Here is a 25,618-nt window from a genome sequence, read left to right as displayed (position 1 = left end):
ACCGAAACAGAATGTATAACAAACATGAGACATAGACCATGTAAGAAAACTGGGAGAGAGGACTAGTTCTTGAAACTGGAAACTGTTTGCTTTGAAGCAACTGATTCCTTTTTCAGCCCCTTCAAATTGAAGCACTGCTCTGAAGTTTCTACATGGAGTGACAGAAATGCCAGATCAACCTGTCATAGACAGACTTGTCTGATACCATAATGGGAACTTAGAATTAAAAACTGAGGTCAGCTGAGAACTAAGAATGCTATCACCAGCCATACGTTACATAATTGGTACTCTACCAAAATCTGAAGTGCACGTAACACCTAAAATAGCCATTAAAGGCCAGGAAGCACTTAAGTTGACTGATCACCATGGAATTCTTTTTGTGCTCTTCCATTCAATTTTCCAGAAAAAAAAATAGGCAGGTATAAACTATATTGTATGTTTTCCTGCAACAGATTTTCCTTCTGAGATTTCTGATTTTCAGGAGTTTTGACAGATCTCTTTGCAGCACTACATCCAAAACTCTCTAGATCAAAAGCAATCAAGATGCATACTTACAAGAATGAAAAACAATCTGTTATTCTAACAGGGCTATTAGAGGTTTAGGTTTTGTGGTAGTTCAGAGGGAAGTTCTGAGGTACATCTATTGTTGAAAGTGACAAATAGAGGAAAAGATGATAATAGACTTTTTTCATCTGAATTAGGCTATAGCCTCTGGGAAATAAAGAGCTTTTCCAAGTTTAGTGTCATTTTATTTCCAATTTGCCTCTCAGGGAGTTGCACATGGGGATGAACTGTCTCTGCATTAATAAAATGCTTCAGGTCTTACATCTGATTTTAAAATATTGGTCTCAAACTCAAGGAATCTAAAAATAAACCATATCAGTTTCATTCCTGGGCATTCATTGCAGAGTCTATATTTGGTACTGATAATTGTTAATACTAAACGCTTGCTGCTTGCACTGATACTGAAATTATAATATCCCATCTGGTCTGATCGGGCAAGTAATTCTATCCCAACAAGTAATACCCAGCTACAGTGTACTGTCCAGGGGCTAAACTCCCACTTCCAACTCCCATTCAGGTTTGGCATGGCAGAGTGAGAAGGTTGTGAAGGTGTCATATTGCTGTTAACAGCCCTGGTTTAAACTACAGTTGTTAGTCTTGTCCTTCCCCTTGTATTCTGCAACACAGTCAAACAGCACCAGTCTTGCCTCATTTTTTGAGATGGAATGTATTTGCAGTCAAATAGGATGAAGAAGTTGTTTCATGCTGTGTTTTCCTGGGAGTAGCTCAAAGCCTATGTTGTTATTAAGCAAGTCACAAATCAGTTCTTTTTCCTTCTGTAATTTGGGGCTCAGTAAATAACAAGGCAGTTTTCTAGGACTGCCTTTGCACAAATGTGTTGAACTAGCTGGCAGGAAGATCTAGCTAGATTTCTCACTGTTCTGCCCTTGTTAGCATGTTCCCTTTTATGTACATCAGAAGGGACTCATCAGCATCACCTTCATACCTCTTTTCTACAGTGTACCTCGTAGTGGAGAACAAAAAGACTGCCCTTTCACTTCTCTGCAAAGCCTGACATTCAGCTTGCAAGGCCTTATAAAAGAAGCCTCCATAATGTGTGGCGGGTCACCCAGGTAAGCTGATCAAACTCCACATAAATTCTGAATTACATACTATTTATCACCATGACTACAAAGCCATAAATGGTGCATAAGGATCTTTAGGGTTCTCTAGTCAGAATGCTAGGTAATGAGCTGTATTTTAAGGATGATTAGGCAATTCAGCTTTTTGGTTTTGGGGGGGGGAGACATGACATGAAGTTAAAATATATTTAAGGACAAGTGTTTCTGAGGCATGAAACCCCAGGTTTGTTAGGGGTTTGTTAGCAGTTGTTTTCACTTTGTGGTCAACTGTAAGCCATAGAAGACATGCTACTGTTATCTGGAAGCAGTGAGCAGAAATGTAAACATGACTGATGGTTTTATTCAACTCCAAGTGAAGAGAGATATTCATGTGCCAGATTACTTTAAAACGCCTCACATCACAAGGCACAGCTTGTTTTAGAAATAGCAACAGAAGTTATAGAAGCCTGTACTGAAAATATCAAAGTTGAAGACAGTGAAGAGGAAGAGTTTGTCGCAGATCATTGCATAAAGAGTTACGAAGCTACAAAGCCAGAGAAGTGCGAACTTTTCCATTGTTTATTTTCTTCTTGGATGATACTACTGCCTTTGCTGCTGCTTAAGTGCCTGCCTTGCTAAACAGAATCATGGTTCCAGTGATGTACAAATAATTAATTCTATACCTCCTTATGAGAAACTCCTCAAGATAGACACAAAGTGGAAACGAACCAAAAAATAGCTTGGTACTTCAAAGCTACATTACAAAATCCTGGCAAGTGCATGAAAAGGGACACACACACTACTATAGCCCCCACTATCAATGTTCATGATGTGTTTCATATAGGGGAAGTAGTTGTGCCACTGGACAGCCTCTTCTCCACCCTATCATCATCCTGTCTGACCCTCTAGTGATAAGGAACAAGAACCAGAAAGTGCTATCAACTAGAAACCCAGTTATTTTTAGGCCTTTTCTCAGTATTAGACAGCTGAAATTCACATGAAAAAGTAGAGCTTTGCTATTTTTGGAGGCTAATTATTAACAAAATAACCGGAGTATTCTATCAGTACAAGTTACTTTCTCAAATTAGCAGAAAATTTAATTGAAGCTCTCTTCTGCTTATCAATTGTCTAATGCACTGATGCCTGAAAGTCACTTTGCATCTAATAGCCCAGCCTTTTTCTTCCCCTCTCATTGAACTCCAGATGTTTCTCAACAGTTCTAAAAAGATGTTATATTCTGTAGGCTTTGATGAGCTTTAGGATGGAGGAGGGGAAAAATTTTCTAATTGATCACCTACTCCATGTCCTAGCCAAGCTTTTGATCTACACTTCAGTGTAGTTTCAGATGTAGTTCAGCTCTAGAGGAGGTCTCTGCCTAAGAAGTATCCATGTTTATTCATTACTATTTTTAATGGATAAATATCGACAGAAAGGAGAACAAGGCTGAGGAACGGCAGGCAGTTCCTCAGCTGAAGTGCCAGAGAAAATCAACACACTGATTTACACAGTTCACTGCCACCTCAGAACTACCATCAAACAGGCACCTACATTGAATAGAAGCCCCACATTTGGCACTTTCATATCTCAATTAGCAGAAATTAGACAGTTTCCCTGCACAGAGCAGACACTGTGCCAGTTCCTTTGGAGCTGCAGCCCACTGGATCTTAATATGCTATAGTACAGATTTTCTCTTGATCTGATGTGAATTTTACACTGAAGGGTTTCAGGTTAATTAAAATATCTCATTCTCCCCTGACCCACCACTATTGCTATTCATTAACGGGCTGTCTCCATCCTGGCCTTTACTGTTACTGTTTGCCTTTCCTTTCTTGCTTTACGATTTTCATGAGGGGTTGAGTGCTTTGTCTCAGCACTTCCATTGATGCTGATTCATAAGGCAGCATATGTTATTGTATGCTGACAGCAGATGTATGCTTGACTAAGACTGAACAGAAATCCTTGCCTGATCTGTGGACAAAATGTACAATGCTTTGTCCACAAAATCCAACCTGTGACTGTCCCATCAGTTGTTAGTGCTTCTTTCCAACAAGCAACTGCTTCATGCACCACACACAGCGTCAGCTGAAGCTGAACACTTCCTGCAGGTCATAGGCACGCAAGGTCTGCATTCTGGTACCCCACTCCTATAGCTGCCACACACCCTTCCATGCTGTGCTGTGGACATCAACCATGATTCTTCTTTCTTGTGAAAAGCTTTGGCTCTGCCTATGCATGCACAAGAGCACATGAACAGCAAGACTTGCATGTGCAAGAGTTGTTCACCTTTTCTTTTACTTAAGCAGTAATACAGAAGTAATTCAAATGATTGCTGTAGAATCACTACAGACTGAAGAAGTGCTTTCACTTAGAACTGCAAAGCAAAATGGAAATTACTAGAGACAACATGAACAGAAAATGTAACTGACTGCAGTCAGATTTGTGTAACTGTGTTTCTCTTAAAACATCCTGCATCAATTCTGTGTAAATAGGTTAATTAGCACAAAGACTTATGTTTACTTGATTAAAGTGCTTCTGATCTGTGACTTCCACTGTTCCATGTGACTTTTCTTAACCTGAAAAGCTTAGAGAGTGAATCTCAGCTTTAGATAGGTTATTACTATTCACAGTTGTGAAGAAACCTTGCAAATACTGAGTGAAAGTTTACAGATACTGAAAGGCCTGTAAAAGGAATGCATTGACGCAAATTCAGTGTCTTTTTTTAGCCAGTCTTATCACCTTTCCATATACAAGGTTGGCATCATTGTTGGCATGGGCACAGCACGATGTATAGCAATGTAAAATTTTCTACTGCACCAAGTCCATCTGTATTCTGATGGTGGAATGGTCCTTCAGTTCCTCTTGCCTTCTGAGGTGCTGGTACATGGTGAAAAAAATACTTGGTGCACTGTCTAAGACAACTGTGAATCAAAGGATAGGACAGAAAGTTTCACTTGCTAGTTTTCTGAACATTAACATGATCTAAGAAATGGGGGGGGGGGGGGGGGGGGGAAATCCCAAACAAAAAAAAAAAAAAGAAAAAACAGAAGAGAGAAAAATAGAAGCAAAAACAGTGTTTCTCTATAGCCTGCTGCTGGCCATGTCACTGAATTCATATTTGCCAAAGTTGATTTATTTTTTCCGTGAATCTCAGGACCATAAGAACCGCATTTGGCTCATTCCAGTACTACTGATACCTCATTCCTAAGAAAGCAAGCTTTTTCCCAGTTTGTCTAATGGTAATTGTTGAAAGCTACAACAAATCAAGATGGAGAGTGAGAGAATATTCACGGTGATTCAAAGCTTTTATTTGCATGGAAAAGTGATTTTGGGGTAGGGTTTTTTTTTCCTTTCTGGAACACATCAAGCTTCTTGGGATCCTGTTTCTTTAAATATTTCTCCTGTTCATGGAAAGATTGTCAGCTGAGTGGGATAGAGGAGAAGCATCAGCTCACTTCTGAACTGGCTGTACCTTCAGAATTAATGGGGAAGGAGAGCTTTCTGACAGGAAGATTCTGAATATGTGAAAAAGCCAGAAAAAAATGGGACTTTCCATAGGACTATGAATCAGGGGAATATATTTTCAGAACTAGTATACAAATGAAAAAACCACTGAGTTTGGTTTGTTAATATTATTGATGATTGGCAACTGAGTCACCCTAGGTTCTATCTTGGATCAAGAGAAAGAAAAAGGCTTCTTTACAGTATGGTTTAGGTTTGAGATAGGCAGAGTTGCCATTCAGAGGTGTTTGTTGATTAGACTGGACAAGAGGGCCACCAACTTAGACTCCTTATTAAAGTATTTGAATTTATGTGAGGAAAATCTAAATCTTAGTTCACTCATGTAAAGTAAAATAATAAGAATAGTGAATACTAAATATTCATTGATCCAATGATAGAAAACATTAGGGCCCTAACTAATGAGTTATGCATATTTATTAAAATAGCTAAGAAAACAAATTACTGTCATGAAGATCCCAAAAAAGTGACTTGAATAACTCTTGACTTTTCATAGAATCATAGAGTAGTTAGGGTTGGAGAGGACCTTAAGATCATTTAGTTCCAACCCCCTCCCATGGGCAGGGACACCTCACACTAAACCATATCATAGAATCATAGAACGGTTAGGATTGGAAAGGACCTCAACATCATCTGGTTCCAAATCCCCTGCCATGGGCAGGGACACCTCACACTAAACCATATCACCCAAGGCTACATCCAACCTGGCCTTGAACACTGCCAGGGATGGAGCATTCGCAACCTCCCTGGGCAACCCATTCCAGCACCTCACCACCCTAACAGTAAAGAATTTCTTCCTTATATCCAGTCTAAACCTCTGCTGTTTAAGTTTCAACCCGTTACCCCTTGTCCTATCACTACAGTCCCTAATGAATAGTCCCTCCCCAGCATCCCTGTAGGCCCCCTTCAGATACTGGAAGGCTGCTATGAGGTCTCCATGCAGCCTTCTCTTCTCCAGGGTGAACAGCCTCAACTTTCTCAGCCTGTCTTCATATGGGAGGTGCTCCAGTCCCCTGATCATCTTCATGGCCTCCTCTGGACTTGTTCCAACAGTTCCATGTCCTTTTTATGTTGAGGACACCAGAACTGCACACAATACTCCAAGTGAGGTCTCACGAGAGCAGAGTAGAGGGGCAGGATCACCTCCTTCGACCTGCTGGTCATGCTCCTTTTGATGCAGCATTGCAAAGGCTTGTAAAAATGGGTTTTGTTGAGACACTGAATCAGTGGAGGTAAAACTGTTCTGTGCCAAATAAAAAGCAGTGCTTATTTTTCTGTTTTTACTGACAGCATAATAATTCAGTAGAATTCTGAAGCATGATGCAAGTCAGAGAAATGCACTGTCCTGTCACCGGCAGCACAACTGACGCAAATTGTGCATCACAAGCAATAAAGTTGCTTTCTTCACCATGAAGAAAGATCTAAATGATTAAAAGACAAAGTAAGAACAAAAGAAAAACACAACCTCCTTAAATAGGTCAAGATAAATAATACCAGGACTTGGGAGTATTTGTGGATGGTAAGCTGACTATGAGCTGGCAGTGTCCCCTTTGCAGCCAGGAGGGCAAATAGTATCCTGGGATGTATTAGGAATATGGCCAGCAGATTGAGGGAGGTGAAACCCCCTTTTGCTCAACCCTGGTGAGGCCACATGTGGAGAGTACTGTGTCCAGTGCTGGGCTCCTCAGTACAAGAAAGACAAAGAGCTACTGGAAAGGGTCTTGAATCCCCAGCCACTTGGGTGGGAATAGTTAACTGTTCCCAAAACCAGTTCTTGGGGGGATAACAGTGTGAGCGAGGCAAGCAAGGAGCTCAGCATCACTGGGACAGAAACATGGACCAATGCCTCATGCGAGTTGCAGGGGGAAAGTCTGTCTTCCCCAGTTGTGGTGTGCCTGGGGTGCACATGTATATTCACCAGCAAACTTCAAGCTGGAGTAGTCAGTGACTAGGGGAAACTAGGGCTCTCTTGAGGGTCCTGCAGGCATGGTGTCCATGCTATGTCTGGGGGGACTTCTGATGTGGAGAGCATGACAGATGAGTGTGTGAATACTGCATGCTTGCAGTGAGAACCAAGCTGGACCAGCTATCAAGTTGGGAACTCTGTGGGGCCCATATGGGGACCCAGGATCCAGGCAGTTTTGCTGGGCAGGCAGAGGGGCTACACTGGTCATCAAGGGATCCACAAACATGCACGTGTTTTGGTGAATCTGGAGAGTAGACAATGAGTATGTGCCCGCACTTGTGACCTTCTGCCTCTGCCCACTGAAGAGGAGGTCTGTGAGTTGTCTTCTATATGAGTCCTGTATGTAGGTGTTGGGGGTGGGGAAGGTGAGGATGGAGGGCAGTGGTGAGTAGCCTCATCACTGTTTGAACCTGCAAACAGGAAAGCATCAGCCAGGGAACGTCATGGAACAGATGATCCTAAGTGATCATCTGAAGGATCAGCCTCAGTCAGCACAGGCTCATGAAGAACAGGTCCTGCTTGACCAACCTGGTCTCATCCTATGATAAGGTGACCCACCTGGCTGATGGGGGAAAGGCTGTTCATATTTTGTATCTGGACATAAGTGAAGCATTTGACACTGTCTTCCACAGCATTCTCCTAGAGAAACTGGCTGCTCATGGCCTGGGTAAGTGGTTCTTCGCTGGGTTGGAAACTGGCTGGATGGCCAGAATGGTGGTAAATGGCATCACATCTAGTTGGTGACCAGTCACTAGTGGTGTCCCTTGGGGCTCAGTGTTGGGGCCAGTGTTGTTTAATATCTTCAGTGATGATCTGCATGAGGGGGTCAACTGCACCCTCAGTGAATCTGCAGATGACACCAAGTTGGGCAGGAGTGTTGATCAGCTGAGGAATAGGAAGGCTCTGCAGAACAATCTGGACAGGCTGGATCAATGGGCTGAGGCCAATGGTATGAGGTTCAACAAGGCAAAGTGCTGGGTTCTGCATTTGGGCCCCATGCAATGCTTCAGGCTTGGGAAAGAGTGGCTGAAAAACTGTAGAGCAGAAAAGGACCTGGGGGTGCTGACTGATGGCTGCTGAACATGAGCCAGCTTGTGCCCAGGCAGCCAAAAAGGTCAACGGGATCCTGGCCTGTATCAGCAATAGTGTGAGCAGCAGGGCCAGGGCAGTGATCATCCCTCTGTACTGGGCACTGGTGAGGCTGCACCTCAAATCCTGTGTTCAGTTCTGTGCCCCTCACTACAAGAGAGACATGGAGGTGCTGCAGTGGGTTCAGAGAAGGGCAACGGAGCCGGTGAAATGCCTGCAGCACGAGTGTGATGAGGAATGGCTGAGGGGACTGGAGGTGTTTAGTCTGGAGAAGGCTCAGGGGAGACCTTATCACTCTCTACAACTGCCTGAAAGGAGGTTGTAGTGAGGTTGTAGTGAGGTGGGGGTCAGTCTCTTTTCCCAAGTAAGAAGTGATAGGACAAAAGGAAACGGCCTCAAGCTGTGCCAGGGGAGGTTTAGACTGGATATTAGGAGCAATTTCTTCACAGAGAGGGTGATCAGGCATTGGAACAGGCTCCCAGAAAAGTGTTAGGATCCTGGAAGTGTTCACAAATGGTGTAGATGAGGCCCCTCAGTGATGTGGTATAGTGCTGGTCTTGGCAGTCCTGGGGTAATGGTTGGACTCAATGATCTTCTCGGTCTTTCCAACCTTGTGGATTCTATGATTCTATGTCCCTCAGCCTGGGCAGAGGCTCTGGGTCCCTGGGGCACCAGGCTGGCTCTAGTGGCCAGGCAGGAGAGGTCCTGGATGGGAGTGGCCAGAGGCAGGAGAGGCTGAGTTTCTTACATTAACTTACCAGCATGCAGGCAGACAAGTACTCAGCAATTCATATCTATGGTTTTCAGTGGCTTCCTGACTACTGCATACCACCCTCTCCAGCCTCCTAAGGTTCAGCTGTATGATTCAAGGCCTAGATGTATAACCCTGCCTCAGACTCCTGAGAAAAAGCCTGAATTTTAAGAGAAAGCCTTGATAAAGCCTTTAGCATAAAGCCATAAAAGATAAATTAAGGTGAAACACAAATTTAAAGTTTAAGGATTCAGGAAGAAAAACAGTAAAACAACAATATGAAGAGCTGCAATATGCTAAAAGAGTCTAAAGAAGGCAATGGCAACACAAAGCATGATACAACATGAACATTCCCAGCAGCAGCAGAATCTGACCTCTCACCACCTGCTTCACAATTATCTAGTCAGCAAAGACTCTGTGTATCTTACCTTGGGATTGATAAGCATATGAGTGCTTTGCCCAATAACTTGTTCATCTTAACTGCCTTTGATATGTTAAACAACAAATAATTGCTTTGTACTTTTGAGTTAAATATATTCTGCCTACAAGACATTCTCTGGGCATGCTGAAAGGTGTTTGAAGAGGGTGACTCAGAGGGAACAATAACACTGTGCTTAAATTGCTGAAGAGGTTTTGAAGAAAAAGTATTTTTGAGAAGTAGGCTTTTATGTATTTCTCAATGTATTCTTACTGGCAAAAATATTCACACCAGTGATCTCTGTTAGAATAAGTAAACTGCATTTTATGGGTTTTAATTGAGTTGGTCTGACTTGCAAGTGTGCTGTCTTATTCTACTATCTCTGAGATGTGTAGGTGTTACAGAATTTAAGAAAACAAGACCAGTTATATTTAATTGCTGAGTCAAAGGTGTGAATGCTTGGAAGGGATCTAAACTGAAACATACAAATATTTTTAAATGTTCCCTTTCTGAACTGGGAGTCTGTATTCCCAACAGCTCACCCAAGTTGATAGAATTTAAACTTGTTTTAAAGCTTTGATAGCATTGTATCTGAAAAGTGAGAGTGTTATGTCAAGTTCCAATGGAAGGCTATATCTTCCTGTAATTCTCCACAACTAAAGTGAATTGTGTCAGAACACCCATACAGAGGAAAACAGTGAATATAAAGGATGTTGCTAAATTAAAAGCTAGGACTTTTCTGTGAAACTGCCTTTTTAAACAGAGTTTCTCTGTCAACAGACAAATATAATTATAGAAACCCACTTTATTTAGTGTAAGACTTTATGCAGGATTTTATCATTTTACATATAAGGTCCTTTCCAACCCTAACTATTCTATGATTCTATGATTTCCCAATGTATGTAAATTGATTTACATTGATTGTCCACATTTGCATAGTAGTGTCTTCTCTGACACAGTTTTAATAACACTGACAACCTGGGTGCACAAAGAAATGAAGGTCACCACATAATACGCAGTTTGAATTTATGTAAACATAAAAATAGTATGTATGTATAGAAACACATACATATGATAAGCAATTTTGTAGGTAAGCATATCAATGTGTGTTTAAGGAACTGTATACTGTTCTGTGTGGTTGAGACGATAAATGATCACAATGTTAAAGTAGTTATTAAATTAATGATTAGCATAGACTTTCTCATTCAAAGCTAGTGTTGTGCATTCCATTTACATTTTAGTTCTAAGATAGGGAGTAACTTTCTTGATTTGAAATAGTGTTAGAATAGAAACTGTTGTGTCAGTGGGACTGGCTATCTTGTTGGTGATACATTAGTTATCAGACTCTGGAAATACACTGAATATTAATGGGGTATTTTAATGGTGACAGTATTTTGTAACAGCATTGAAGGAGCTAATTAAAATTAAAACTAAATTAAAAAAATGGTAAAGTTTCTTGTAACCTGCTTAATAATAGACAAAGAAATATGAATCATTCTTCAGAATGTAAAGGCAATCCTGTGTACTTCTGAGACTGATTAGTCCTCACTTATAGCAAGGATGACATATATGTCCTTAAGCTCTCTGAAATTTAACCTAATGAAGTACACTTGCTCATATTTGGCCATTGAACATTTGGGTTTGGTTTTTCTAGTCAGAGAACTTTCATTGGAAGAGACTGAGATTAATAACCCATCAACTCCAGGCTTGGGTAGCATATTTGTTCTCAAGAGGGCTGCAAATACCACAGTTTGCTTCAGTGTGCTTCCAGCAGTTATTTAAGAAACTTGGATATGTACCTAAATTCCAAACACAGGAAAGCCCATTAGTTCCAGTGGAATTACTTTTGCTCTGGATAAGCAAAAGAAGGTGGATGAGGAATGTTTTTAAATACTCTGCCAGTATGGAACTTGATTCTACAATAAATAAACATGCTGAGTGCTACCGACATCCATGAGCAAACCAGTGTGCTCAGCAATTCCTGCATTATTAATAGAACTTTGTCATGGTTTAAGCCTAGCCAGTACTCAGAACCAGGCAGCTGCTCACTCACTCCCTCCCCTTTTCATCCTCCCCCTGGCTCCTGGAATGATGGGCAGGAGAATCAAAAGAATGTAATTTCCATAGGTTGTGGTAAGAAAGTCCAGTAACTAAGATATAACATAAATCACTACTGCTACCCACCAATAATAATAATGATAAGGGAAATAACAAGGGCAGAGAATATAAAACTAAAAAGGGAAAACGATAAACACAAATGATGCTCAATACAATTGCTCACCAGCTGCCAACTGATACCCAGCCCAACCCCAGCAGTGATCTGGGCCTTCTGGGTAACTGCCCCCAGTTTATATACTGGGCATGATGTGCTGTGATATGGAGTACCTCTTTGCCTACTTTGGATCAGGTGTCCTGTCTCTGCTTCCTCCCAGCTTCTCATGCCCCTCCTCACTGGCAGAGCACGAGAGACTGAAAAGTCCTTGGTCAGAGTAAACATTACTGAGCAACAACTAAAAACATTGGTGTTATCTGCATTATTCCCAGCCTGAAAGTCAAAACCACAGCACTGCACCAGCTACTAGAAAGGAGGAAAATAACTGTTACAGCTGAACTCAGGAGAAACATTTACTGAAGTGTTCAAAGATCAGCAATTTTGTGTTAACTCCAATAGGTTCAGAACTACACCTGCTACACAGATACATAGTGAAATACAAAAGCAGTTGTTGATAGTCATGTTGATAAATAACAGGCTTGTACAGCTTTGTATTAACAAGAGAATACGCTTTTGCTATTTCAGACCCACCTTTTAAACACAGCTAAGAAAAGGATACAAGAAAGTATAATCCTAACATTTTTATACAATCATGGAACAGAATGATGAAAACTCTGTTCTTGAGCAAAACCAATGCTATTTCATCCTTCTTAATACAATATTATGTAAGCTGGGTTTGGTCCTCTATATAAATCACATATAAATAATTCTGCTAAAACTGGTGCATTTCTATTAGAGTAAACCTGTCTTGAGATCAGAATGCCTTTGTTTCCAGTAGGCATGGTTAGAATACTCAGTTTTGGTGGCAAAACTTGCAAACACAAATACTTTTGCTTTCCACTTTACCAAGTGATGAAGACATATTTTATAAGCACTAAGGAGCATTACTGCCTTTCTGTTGAGAAAGGAACAATCCCATCTGATAGAAAGATGGCACAGAGACTTTTTTTCTTCATTAAATAATTGTATTGACTACATGAAGCATGTCTTCTATGAAAAAAAATCCTAGAACAGTTTCACATTTTCACGAAAACCTCACAGTAATAAGTGAGAGCACCTTCTTTGCTTCGGATCCTTATCTTAGCCTCCCACTGAGCTTCTCTGCTTAAACAAAAATTCTCTTACAAAAGCAGGAAAAAAATTGAATGTCAATTACAGAGAAAGCAAAAACATAAACCCAATTTTGAATTGGCCTAGTTTTACAAGTTCTAGGCTAACTTTCATTAAAACTGTATGTACACTGTAACGGTACTATTATTATAATTCATTAAAGCATGTTTGGAAAATCTAAGAAGCGTGAGATGAAGTTTGTCACTGAAGGCTTGAATTAACCTCTTGGTACTGAATGAGAAATGATAGGCAGCAGGACACATGCTTTAAATGGCCTTGAAGATGACAACCATCTTTTTGATTTAACAATATAAAGAATCACCAGATTAGATATTAATAGAAGTGTAATGTCATTAAAACAGCAAGCTAGGAAAATTCTATTCTCAGTAACATGTTAAGTTCAGCAATGACAATGTGATTGCAATCTAACATGAGATGAGGTGAGAACCAGTGTGAATGCCTGGGCTGGAACTGTGGTGAGTTGGAGCTGAGTTGCTGCTCAAGATTCTGACACAGAGACTGGTGAGGAGTACCACATTTATTCCTGGCTCTACTCATCGGAGTAGTGACTGGGGTGGGTTTCAGAAAACAGTACGTGTGCGTGCAAGGGTCTGAGAACAGGTGGAATGTTTTCACTGTCAAAGTCTCTCTCACAGTATGGTAAGTCAATTATTTGTGAGATTAACCATTTGTGACGCAATGCTGGTAAAAACAAATTTCAGTGGCAAATTTAAAGGAAGCTTTAATGCACACACTTCGATAACTACTTGTGTTGTTCTGTTAGATTCATGGTTGATTCACAGGGCTAGAACTGTATATTATCTTTTCTTATTCCACAGCTGACTAATTTAGTCAAAAACCAGTCAACATTGTTTTTATTCTGACAGAGAAATCAAGGTTTGCATTAAACCTTACCAGCTGTTGCAAACACCCATTATTTCCTTATTTACAAGCTGCGAAAGGGCAAATTGATATTCTGCAAGCATATAGGATGTTCCTTTCTTCCCTTCTTCCTTCTTTCTTTCCTGCCTGCCTGCCTTCCCTCCCATTCCCTCTGCACACCCTCTTTTCTAAGTGAGAAATAAAGCTCCACAACAGAAGTAAGTCTGGACTGGCTGGAATGTTGTAGGAAGGCCCTGGCTTGGTCAGACATTATTCCAGGCTCTGAGACTGGGTTTGGACTTTCTGGTGTTATTTGAAGCAATGAAACATAAGCTGTATGGCCAGAAAAGGATGAAAAATACAGAGCTACCACGCCACATGTGATCCCAGGTGCGCACTGTGGGCACTGAAGGAGCATTTCAACACTAATGCTTGGAGATCACTATATACCACTGCTTCCTAACCAGTGTATGTTCACTTCAATTGTACTGTTACAAGAGAGGGAAATGATACTTTTAAAAAGGGAAGGAGGAACTGTGACAGAATAGTTCAGATATACCTGGATCCTTGGATATGACAAAAAGAGTACTATGAACTTAAGTGCATGGCCCAGACCAAACAGGATGCTGAATGTGAAGCTTGCCAACTGCACTATGATTAGTTTGCTGCTAGGAAAAGCTGAGGAGGACAGTGGTATAAAAAAAATCTCTTAGAATATACATACCTCCATGCCTCCATCTTCCAAAGTTGGGGTTTTTTCTCCATCCTTTCTCAAAAAACCTTATGAGACTGCTTTTCTGTGAATAGGTACAAAAGGTGGTAATGACCTTTTTTAAACAATAATTCACTCTGGGAGGAAAAGACGCAAGTACAATGCGGTCCTCAATATGTGCAAGCTTCCAAGAGCATGATGGAACTATGGGACAGAATATTTTAAGTGAGGGAGAACAGAATTCTACTCACCTTCTTTATTGCATCCCTGTCTAAAATTTTGGCTAAAGTTTTTATTCCCACCAGAATTTCCCTACAAGTGTTCTGTTACTGAAATATTCCTTTATTTTTAAAACTGAAGACACTGAGATTTTATCATCTCCTAACATTCACACTTCCAATACAAACCAAAATTATCTCTAAGTTCTTCACTTAACAAAGTTCTCAGAAATACAAATTTGACAGCGAATGCTTCTTTCAAGTGAGACTGCTTTATTTTCAGTTCTGGTCCCTAAATCTCCAAAGTGTTGACACAATAAAATGAAGAAAAATAGATCAACTATTACTGATTTTCAAAGAAAGTTTCCTTTTTTATTTTTTAAATAATCTGCAAAGTATTTGACACAAACATACTCATCTCTGGACTGCAGAAGCTGCATGGTTGGATTGGCTGGATAGTCACTCTCAGAGAGCAGCGGTCAACAGCTTGATGTCCAAGTAGAAACCAGTGAGAGTGGCATTCCTTAGGGGTCAGTACTGGGACTGGCACTGTTCACTGCCTTTGTTGACAAGACAGACAGACTGAGTGGACTCTCAGCAAGTTTGCCAATGACACCAAGCTGTGTGGTTCAGTTGATACGCTGGAGGGAAGGAATGCCATGCAGAGGGACCTTGACATACTTACGAGGTGGACTGATGCCAGCCTCATGAAGTTTAATCATGCCAAGTGCAAGGTCCTACACCTGGGTCAGAGCAATCCCAGGCATAAATACAGGTTGTATGGAAACTGGATTGAGAGCAGCCCTGAGGAGAAGCACTTGGGGGTGAGTAACTTGCCAAGGTGAGCAACTCCGGAGAAGACACCTTCAACACCGGGGCAAGGGGAAACACTGCGCCCAGGAGCCTCAGTTCTGAGCGGCACGAGCCACGGAGGGAGCCTCACGTTCTCTGCAGGACTTGCCCAGGAGCCGGCAGCTCTGCTGGTGCGAGCAGGAACTCACAGAGGGCGGCACCAGGACGGACGGCACCAACTCTGGGTAGGTGAAACACGGCCCAAGGAACGTAAGCGGCCCGGAGCGCGGAATGGCAGTTTGAGGAAGGTGAGCGGGACGGGGAGTGCTCGCCTCAGGGCCAGGCCCGCTCTGGGAGCTCTGCTCTGGCTGCCCTGGCGCTGGCAGCGTCGGCACCAGACAGAGCCGATGAGAGGGGAGGCTGCAGCGCAGAGCTCGGAGTGTAGAGAGTGCCTGCACTGGTCGTGTGAGGAAGGGCGCACCATGGGCAGGGCTGCACTCGGTGCGCCCTGATGGAGGTCCCCCTGCAGCAGACGCTGAGCTGCGGGACGCTGTCAATAGGCTGCAAGATGTCAGGGGAGCTGGACTGCTTGCTCCAGGCCCAAACTGTGCAGGGGCCTCAAGCGTCCACCATAGCATGTACAGAAAAGGAGAAGGGCAGTAATTCTGACGGCTGGGAGCTAGTAACAAATAAAATAAAAACCACAACAAAAACAACCAACCAACCAAAAAACAAAAACCAACCCCCAACATCAACAACGACGAAAAAAAAACCCACAAAAAACAAACAAACAAACCAACAAACAAAAGGAGGACGAGGACAATTAAAAGCAAGGGGCTTCCTCCTAAATCTGTTGTTCCCACCCAGAACCTCTTCGCAGTTCTGCAGGGGGCTATCGAGGAAACACATACCTCAGCAAATGAACAACCGGCTAATGCACTGGTAAAGAGGATCGCTACTGGTACTGCCAGGAAAAAACAGCAGGTCATAGTAGTAGGGGACTCTAAAAGGCACAGAGGCACCCATCTCTCAGCCTGACCCAGTCTTGAGAGAGGTGTGTTGCCTACAAAGGGATGTTGCTGAGGCGCTGCCTGCTCTACTAAGTCCCACTGACTATTACCCGTTTCTAGTGGTCCATGTGGGTGCTAGGGATATTGACAGCAGTAACCTGAGAAGCATTAAGAAGGACTGCAGAGCCCTGGGAGAGGTGGTTAGTGGCTATGGAGTGCAGATGGTTTTTTCATCAATCCTCTAGGTCAAACAGGAGGACCTTCAAAAGGCCAGGTGGACTTGACAGGTTAATAAATGGTTAGAACAGTGGTGCCATAGTCAGGGGTTCGGTTGCTTAGAACACGGGACTCAATTTGGGAGGTCAGGTCTACTGCGGGCCGGTGGAGCTGGTGTGACAAGGGGAAGAGATGCTTTGGTAGGAGGCATGTCAGGCCGGTCAAGGCAGCTTTGAATTAGATGTGTTGGGGAAGGGAGGCATCATTCCATTCCAGCACTCCCAGTCAGTTGCCAGCACCTATAATAAATGCTCAGAGCAATGCAGAGCTATTTCAGCCACTCCAGCCAATGAGCTGGCTTTATTTGGAGCTCAGCTCAGATGCCTCTATACAAATGCCCATAGTATGGGGAATAAACAAGAAGAATTAAATGCATACACAGCTCAGGAGATATGAGGTTGGGATCACAGAAACATGGTGGTATGGCTCCTATGACTGGAGTGTTGGAATGGAAGGTTACAGGCTCTTTAAAAAGACAGGCCAGGCAGACAGGGATGGGGAGTTGCTATTTATGTCAGTGATAAGCTGGAGAGTATGGAACTCATACTTGATCAGGTTCAAGATCATCTTAAGAATCTGAATGTGCACAAGTCCATAGGACCTGATGAAATCCATCTGCGGGTCCTGAAGGAGCTGGCGAATGAAGTTGCTAAAGCCATTGTCCATCATATTTGAAAAATCATGGCAGACAGGTGAAGTTCCTGATGACTGGAAAAAGGGAAATATAACCCCCATTTTCAAGAAGGGGAAAATGGATGACCCGGGAATTACAGACCAGTCAGTCTCACCTCTGTGCCTGGCAAAATCTGGGAGCAGATTCTCTTGGAAGGCATGCTAGGGCACATGAAAAACAACAAGGTGCTTGGTGACAGCCAGCCTGGCTTCACTAAGGGGAAATCCTGCCTAACCAATTTGGTGGCCTTCTATGATGGGGCTATGGAACTGATGGACGGGGTGGAGCAGTTGATGTCATCTACCTGGACTTGTGCAAAGCGTTTGACATTCCCGCACGACATCCTTGTCTCTAAATTGGAGAAACATCAATTTGATAGATGGACCACTCAGTGGATAAAGAACTGGCTGGATGGGCGCACACAGAGTTTCAGCCAATGGCTCAATGTCCAGCTGGAGACCAGTAACAAGTGATGTCCCTCAGGGATTGGTGTTGGGACCAGTCTTGTTTAACATCTTTGTCACTGACATGGACAGTGGGATTGAGTGTGCCCTCAGCAAGTTTGCTGATGACACCAAGCTGTGTGGTTTGGTTGATACGCTTGAGGGAAGGAATGCCATCCAGAGGGACCTTGACTCACTTGTGAGGTGGGCTGATGCCAACCTCATGAAGATCAACCAAGCCAAGTGCAAGGTCCTATACCTGGGTCGGAGCAATCCCAGGCACAGCTACAGGTTGGGCAGAGAAGAGATTCAGAGCAGCCCTGTGGAGAAGGACTTGGGGGTGTTGGTCAATGAGAAACTTTACATGAGCTGGCTTCAGTGTGTGCTCGCAGCCCAGAAAACCAACTGTATCCTGGGCTGCATCAAAAGAAGCGTGACCAGCAGGTCGAAAGAGGTGATCCTGCCCCTCTACTCTGCTTTCATGAGACCCTGCTTGGAGCGCTGTGACTGTGTACAGTTCTGATGTCCTCAATATAAAAAGGACATGGAACTGTTGGAACAAGTCCAGAGGAGAGCCAAAAGGATGATCAGGGGACTGGAGCACCTCCCGTATGTAGACAGGCTTAGAAAGTTGGGGCTGTTCAGCCTGGAGAAGAGAAGGCTGCGTGGAGACTTCATAGCAGTCTTCCAATATCTGAAGGGGGCCTACAGGGATGCTGGGGAGGGACTATTTATTATGTTCTGTAGTAACAGGACAAAGAGTAAAAGGTTCAAAGTTAAACAGGGGAAGTTCAGGTTAAATATACGGAAGAATTTCTTTACTGTGAGGGTGGTGAGGCACAGGAATGGGTTGTGTAAAGAAGTGATAAATGCTCCATCTCTCTCACAAGGCCAGGCTGGACAGTGTCTTGAGTGACATGGTTTAGTGAGTGGTGTCCCTGCCCATGGCAGGGGGGGTGGAACTAGATGATCTTAAGGTCCTTTCCAACCCTAACTATTCTACAATTCTATGATTCTATGTGTTGATCAATGAGAAGCTGTGTCAGTATGTACTTGTAGCACAGAAGCCAACTGTATGCTGGGCTGTATCACCAGCAGTGTAACCAGCAGGTCAAGGGAGGTGTTTCTCCCCATTTACTCCACTCTTGTGAGATCCCACCTGGAGTACTGCATTCTTCTCTGGACCCACAAGAAGGACTTGGACCTGCTTGAGTGAATCCAGAAGAGGGCCATGAAAATGATCAGAACACCTCTGCTATGGAGACAGGCTGAGAAAGTTGGGCTTGTTCAGCCTGGAGAAGAGAATGCTCTGCTATTTTTATTCAGCCTTGAGAACAGAAAACTCTTATAGCAGTCTTCCAGTACCTAAAGGGAGCACTAGAACAGGTTGCCCAGTTATGGATGTCTCATATCTGGAAGTGTTCAAGGCCAAGTTGAACAGGGCTTTGAGCAACCTCATCTACTGGAGGGTGTCCCTGCCTGTGGCAGGGCAAGGTGGAACTAGATGATCATTAAGTTCCCTTCCTATCCTAGCCATTCTATGATTTTATGAAATATGCTGAAAAGAAAAAGTTTTACATACCTTTTAAAGTTTTGAGACAGATTTTTCACAACTGGGACCTGAAAAACATAGCTTATAAGAAATAAATAAAGCAATCATCCTTTATCTTTCTACACCTGTTAAATCTCAGATTAAAACTGAAATGCTGAGAACAAAATACTGTCCATCCTCATACAATCACTATAAAGTAAGGAAGTTGTCTCAGCTCCCATGCAACAACTTGGAAGGAACAGCATGCTAAGAGACTCCATGGAACCAGTCAGCATCAGTTCAAGAACATAGGAAAAAGACAGGTAGGCTGTGATTAGTGAGCAATTGCTCCATTCTGGCATGGTCAAGACACCATCAGTCCAGCCACTTAGTGGTCAGTCTCCTCTTTGCTTTCTTGAGATGAGTGACTTTTTTCCTGTTATTTAGAGGTTATTCCCTAAGAAGAAAGAAACATGGAAACAACAATCCATTTTATCCGAAACTTTAGATACAAAATACAGCTGTCACGAAAGCTAATGAACAGGACAGCAGGCAGCACGATTCTCTGTGGAACCAGAGGTTGGATTGACCAGTTTCACCATTCATCCCTTTAGCTGTTCATTGCCTCATCTGTCAATGGACTGAACTTCAATGCAAAATCAGGAAAATCTTATTAAAAGATTAGGCTCAATGCTTTTTTTTAACCTTTATTTCTCCGCTCTGCCTGTACCAGTAAGGGCATAAGCCTTCATCTTTCAGTCAGGCTGCAATTTCAGCTCTGGAAGGCATGTGAGTCAGTTTTGCTAAGCCCACTTTCGGCATGCAGGTAGAACAAATGTAGTCATCTACAGAATTTCTTGCATTCTCTGAAGAATTTTGGTGCTTTTCAGACACTGAGATTGGAAAAGAGTCATTACAGCAACTTCTGTTCAAAGTGCTCACTAGCAGGGAACTTCTCTTTTAGCACTGTCACAATGACACAATATGATCTGGACCATGAAGTCACCAAGATGAACTGTACCCTTTCTAATGAACACCAGTCTTCTCGACACTAAAATGCTGTTCACTAGAACAATCTTATACTGGCAGAGGATGATCCACACAGAGACATCTTTGTCTTAAAACTCTGCTTTGAGTGACTACTGTTTGTTACTCTTTATTTAAACATGAACATTTTTTATCCTAGTTGTATTATTAATGCAAACCAAAAGTTATTTCTTCATTGTGGCCAAAATATTACAGTCAATGTCTTGAATTTTTATTATTAAATTTGAGAAAGGAATGTAATGCCTTTAACTACACTAGATAATCAGCTGAGTAACAAACAAAAAAACAACAAAAAAACCATCATGACTATACTATAACTATCTTGTTACTAGCCTGAGTACCTAGTAGGACCACTGTCCAGGATGACATCCAGAGGGACCCTGACACACTTGTGAGGTGGGCTGATGCCAACCTTATGAAGTTCAACCAAGCCAAGTGCAAGGTCCTACATCTGGGTCGAAGCAATCCCAGACACAGCTACAGGATGAGCAAAGAAGAGATTCAGAGCAGCCCTGCGGAGAAGGACTTGGGGGTGTTGGTTGATGAGAAGATGAACATGAGCCAGCTTCAGTGTGTGCTTGCAGCCCAGAAAGCCAACCGTATCCTGGGCTGTATCAAAAGGAACGTGACCAGCAGGTCAAAGGAGCTGATCCTCTACTCTGCTCTTGTGAGACCTCACCTGGAGTATTGTGTGCAGTTCTGATGTCCTCCACATAAGAAGGACATGGAACTGTTGGAACAAGTCCAGAGGAGGCCACAAGGATGATCAGGGGACTGGAGCACCTCCTGTATAAAGACAGGCTTAGAAAGTTGGGGCTGTTCAGCCTGGGGAAGAGAAGGCTGCGTGGAGACCTCATAGCAGCCTTCAGTATCTGAAGGGGGCCTACAAGAATGCTGGAGAAGGACTCTTCCTTAGGTTCTATAGTAACAGGACAAGGGGTAACGGGTTCAAAAACAGGGGAAATTCAGGTTACATATAAGGAAGAAGTTCTTTACTGTGAGGGTAGTGAGGCACAGGAATGGGTTGTGTGAAGAACTGATAAATGCTCCATCCCTGGCAGTGTTCAAGGCCAGGCTGGACATCGTCTTGAGTGACATAGTCTAGTGTGTGGTGTCCCAGCCCATGTCAGGGGGGTTGGAACTAGATAGTCTTAAGGTCCTTTCCCACCCTAACTATTCTATGATTCTATATGTGGTGAAGTAGAATACTCCCTGCTTTAACTCAGAGCTGCCTCTATTGCCCTGGAGGGTTTGACTAACCCACAGTGAAATGAAAGGTTCTTCACTAACATCCTGGGTCAGCTTTCTGACTGCCTTGTCAGCAATGCAAAACAGGTAGAGCATGGACCAGTGGTCTGGTCTCTTACAGGTCACCTATACTATTTGCACACACCAGCTATCACAACTTTTCCTGTTCGAAGTTATGTGACATGAGTATGCTGCACACCAGTCAGAAAGACTGAAAGGTATTTCATAAGCTGCTTCTTCAGTGAGCTATCTGACACCATGCTAGATCTGTTGTGACTTCTGTTAGCCTAAGAAGTACACCACAGAGGAGTGCTACTCTTCTGTAGGTTAAGCATTACTCTCTCATTAATGTTCATTCATGTATGGTGCTCTAAGCAATTTAGTAACAGCAAATAATAATCTTCTACAGCACCTTTCACCAATAAAACACAGAATTCAACAGTATGAATGGGAACACTCAGAGGGATTAAATTACATCTCCAAGATATATCTCCAGTGTAATAGCCAGGAACAAAACTTATGCTTACTGAATAAATTCAGTCCCCTGTCCTCTGTTAGGCACACTCTTGCTCTGCTTCTGTTCATTTGCATTTTGATAAGTTTTTAAGGAAAAAACTCTCTTCCTATTCATGAATCACAAACAGAAGCTTATGATTTCAACATTTTTATACTCTCTTCTCCCCACAGTAGTGGTATGGCTGGAATTCATGCAGAGAGGACATTGTAATCTCCCAGCTTCTGAAAAGAGAGCAGTTACTTTCACAGATCTGGATCTCATGATACAGTGCCACTTATATACATCTGTATAGGAAATCACTTCTATTATGTCTCGTTTACCAAATCTTCAACATATTTTTCTTTTTTCTAACCAAAACCCAAGCTTTGTATAATAGGACATCAAGGAGGACTCTATTTTACTTCGACTTATAAATCACCTTGACTCTCTAGTCTTGGCAATGAAACTGGCATCTGTATACAGACACCGAAGTCTTCAGCATAAGAATTGCCTTTGATGAAGTGAATTTTTTCACAATGAGTATGGTGGAACAGGTTGCCCAAAGAGGTGGGAGATGTCCCGTTCCTGGAAACATGCAAGGTCAGATTGGATGGGGCCCTGAGCAACCCGATCTAGTTGAAGATGTCCCTGCTCACTGCAGACAGGTTGAACTAGATGACATTTAAAGGTCATCTAAACCCATTAAACCCAAACTATTCCATGATTCTATGATTCTGTTCTCTTCACCTGGCATGAGTTCACAAGCTACACTCAAGCACACTTCTGAAATCTCACTTGCAATTTGTTTCCCATCACTGATATCAGGCCTCCTATTAATAAGGCTTCCATTTAATAAATTTAATATAAAAAGACATGTAAACCAAAATCTACAGCAGGTCAGCACCGTGAATTTTGCAGAATCTTCATGTGTATCTTCTACAGAGAACTGTTTCTCCTTCACCTTGCTATCTGTGTGCCTTTAGTTGTTTGCAGAGAACTCAGTCCTGGTTGTTATTTCTGCAAACAGTCCTTTTTTATTTAGACAAATCTTTGTTCACGACTAGAGGTTTCACAGATGCAGATGTTAATTTTTAGACCTTGAGGAGAGATTTTACAGCAATGGAACTTCTCTTATAGTTCATGGGATGGCCAAAGGAAGTAAAGATTTTCTTGATCTTTTTTTCTCTGTGCACTCTAAACAAGGATCCAAAACCATTCTAGCAAGTTTCCTATTTGAGGGAGCCCTATGCCCTTCAGTGAGGCTCTAAATAGAAGAGACTTCAGTTTTATTTCACTTGACTTATTTTTACACAAATCAGTATGTACTCTCAGGCTGCTATAAATACATACAAAAAAACCACTGCTTCCACTTCAGCTCTGGCAGACAAACAATATCAAACTGTTATCAGTGCAATAAAATTACAAAACTATTCTGAGCCTGATACAAGATACAACAGCACTTGTGTGTAACACTTCCACTCACTTAAGTATGTTTTGTATCAACATATAAGTCTATAGGGATACTGGTAATGTAAATGTCTGTATAATACAGTACTATTGGAGCACACTTGTGCAAACATGAGGTGTCTTCCTTCACTGGAAAGTAATGCTAGTGAGCTGTTGCTTTTCTACTCTCTTGTGTTCTTGTTTGAGGGAACAGTGAGTATTGTCTTACTGTAGTTTTGGTTTTCCCTTGTCTGTATTTGTTGTCATAACTTATGTAAGTTCCTTCAGATAATGAGCTAGCACCGTGGTTATCAGAGGGCAGTTAAAGAAATAAAAAATAAAAAAATGCTTTGTCTTGATGTATATTTTTTAACTCCCCTAGTAATGAAACACTATACTTGCCATATCTGACCAAAAGTTTGATTAATCTGAGTAAGAACCAGAAGGTTTTTGGAATGATTTGGAAGTGGGGCATTTATACCAATTGTTAAATGTTTTAACACTTCATCTCTCATTATAGTTGACATTTTTTACATCATGCCTATCACCATGGCATCAAAGTACTTCAGGAATTTAGCACTGAATCATATTTATTACTGGTTCCCTACTGGTTTCAAATGAAGCGAATTTATACCAATTCCTAATTTTACCCTGACACGATGGTAAGTCCAAAAGTGAGATGCTTTGTCCTGTATTCCATCATGCTTAACAAGTGAAAGAGTTTCAAAGGTCTTGGCATATTTTGCTTGGTGCACTTCTATGTCTGCATATATGTACACTAATTCTCTCAGTACATAACAGATCTTAACATCACAAATATGAGAATTAATAAAATAGAAAATATCTTGGCAGGTGTTATGAACTTATTCCCTCCCCCTTCTTTTAAGAAAATTGCCTAATCTGCAACATTTTCTCTCATTTCACAAATCTGTTACTGATGGATACTTCGAGGAGAGGAAGCACAGCATTTTAATATTCTCCGAACCTGTATACAGCATTGGAATTAAACTGTTGTTGCTAAGAAAGCCTCCTCCATAAAACAACATTGCAGTGTATGCAGCACTGAACTAGCAGGAAGAGAAAGGCTGGTAAACAACAAAAATATACAGTGAATTGAAATAGAAGAGGAATATTTAAAGACCTCCTCTCCCCCACTTTCCCTGTCTAAATATAGCTTCCATTTAAAAATGGCTTTGAAAGGAACTGGCTGTGCTTGGACATTTCTCCTTGCAATACTGCCCAGGATCCTAGGATCTTTAATGCAATATGTTCTGTCAGTACTACAAAAATTTACAGATGTGCAGACAGACTTCTTGCTATTTATAGATGCCTCTTCTGCAAGCAGTACTCTGTGAGGTTGTAAAGCAGTTATCAGGCATGTTCTTTGATTTGTGCTTATATTGCACTCATTTGAGAAAATTCTGCTTGTGAATTCTGGTATGGTGAAGGAAGCATATTCATTAAAAGTCAAACGGAGAGACCACTATTAGTAAGAAAAATGTGGAATTCATGATGGATCAGAACATCTTCTGGGAGAACTACCTGAAGGAAGGAGACATTTGGCAGAGACACTGAAAGAATAAAGGAGGGAACAGCGATGTGCTCACACTGAAGTTATGCTTTTGTTCTGCAGGGCAACTAGGGAGAAGGGTCAGTGACACCCATGCATGTAAGGGCAAAGCTGTTTTTGGCTAGGGTGCAGTGTCCTTGGGGTCTGTCCACGGCTGTGCTGCATATCGCTTAACCATGTGTTAAGTGTTCAGTCAGTGTGCTAGCCACAGTCTATTAATAGAAACGGGGAGTTTGGCACACACTTTCGCTTGTCTCCTCACATGCTCCCAGAAAGCTTGTACTGCATCCTGCATCCCCCTGCTTTTCCAGATCCGAGACTTCGCACATTGCTCAAGTAGTCTCTGTGAGGTCAAGACAGCACTAGACAAGTAAACTAGGGCTGCTCAACCCCGATGTTGAGAAAACCAAAGGTAACGAGGACGGGCAGGGACGGGAGTAGAGGGAGGGAAGCGGAGCGGTTTTCTTGCACAAAACCTGAGAGCTCGCAGGCACGCAGGCAACGCAAAGCTATTCTCGGCACTGCAC

The 25,618-nt window shown here is 42.3% G+C and overlaps 1 protein-coding gene across 1 annotated transcript in view; it reads right to left on the bottom strand.

Moving 5' to 3' along the window:
- PRMT8 (protein arginine methyltransferase 8) overlaps positions 1–25,618 on the bottom strand; it is a 63,697-nt gene that overhangs the window by 36,321 nt on the left and 1,758 nt on the right. The gene's annotated exons all lie outside the window — the stretch shown is intronic.

Source organism: Melopsittacus undulatus, chromosome 5, assembly GCF_012275295.1.
Source record: "Melopsittacus undulatus isolate bMelUnd1 chromosome 5, bMelUnd1.mat.Z, whole genome shotgun sequence".
NCBI classification, from domain to species: Eukaryota; Metazoa; Chordata; class Aves; order Psittaciformes; family Psittaculidae; genus Melopsittacus; species Melopsittacus undulatus.
The sequence above is the reverse complement of the archived record's forward strand: the minus strand, read 5'-3'. Positions and strand labels throughout refer to the sequence as shown.